The 645-nt window shown below is 37.8% G+C and overlaps 1 protein-coding gene across 1 annotated transcript in view; it reads left to right on the top strand.

Annotated features, from left to right (window-relative positions):
- The window catches only part of LOC119592033 (protein lin-9 homolog), a gene marked incomplete at its 3' end in the record, with an annotated part of 40098 nt that overhangs the window by 33380 nt on the left and 6073 nt on the right, over positions 1-645 (top strand).

Below are 645 nucleotides of genomic sequence, written 5' to 3'. Positions count from 1 at the left end.
GAGGGTAATCACACGCAGTTTGCAGGAAGAAATAATGATGTGTGCCTGCTCTCCTGCACAGTTATGTCTCTTCCAGACAATGAACCAATCAACATAACAATTGTACAAACTGTGGAGAAATGCAAATGTTTGTATGATACATCATCACCTTGGTACAGTAACAATACTCTCCTTGGTAGAATTATCAAAATATTTTATTTGTGAGAAAAAAGTTTCCATAGAAGTCTATTCAAGGTACTAGTTCAGTGCTTTGTTTTGAGTTTTATTTTATAGTGATTTTATGGTCCAATATATTCAAGTTGTAGTAGTACAAGAAAGTAAACAAACTTTGCAACGAAAATGGGTACACCAGGTATGAGTCCAGGCAACTATGCATTGAAATATAGTAGTACTTACCCACATATGCCTTGGACAGAGAGAGCAGGGGGTATTTAAATGAGTTTGCCTCACATTATTCCTCCAAGTGACATGTAGATGATTCTTACAAGATTACTTAGGACAACAATAACATCGTCATCCTCTGATGCTGCTAATCTTGTTAACTGAGTGAAAGTGGCCTGATATGTGCCGTATGTAACCTTGGTCTGAAATCACTTTGCCACATGTCACTTGCCATGTGCAGCGTGCCAACTTGGTGTGAAAATG

This window comes from Penaeus monodon, chromosome 29 (genome assembly GCF_015228065.2).
Source record: "Penaeus monodon isolate SGIC_2016 chromosome 29, NSTDA_Pmon_1, whole genome shotgun sequence".
NCBI classification, from domain to species: Eukaryota; Metazoa; Arthropoda; class Malacostraca; order Decapoda; family Penaeidae; genus Penaeus; species Penaeus monodon.
This window is presented reverse-complemented; position numbering and strand designations above follow the sequence as displayed.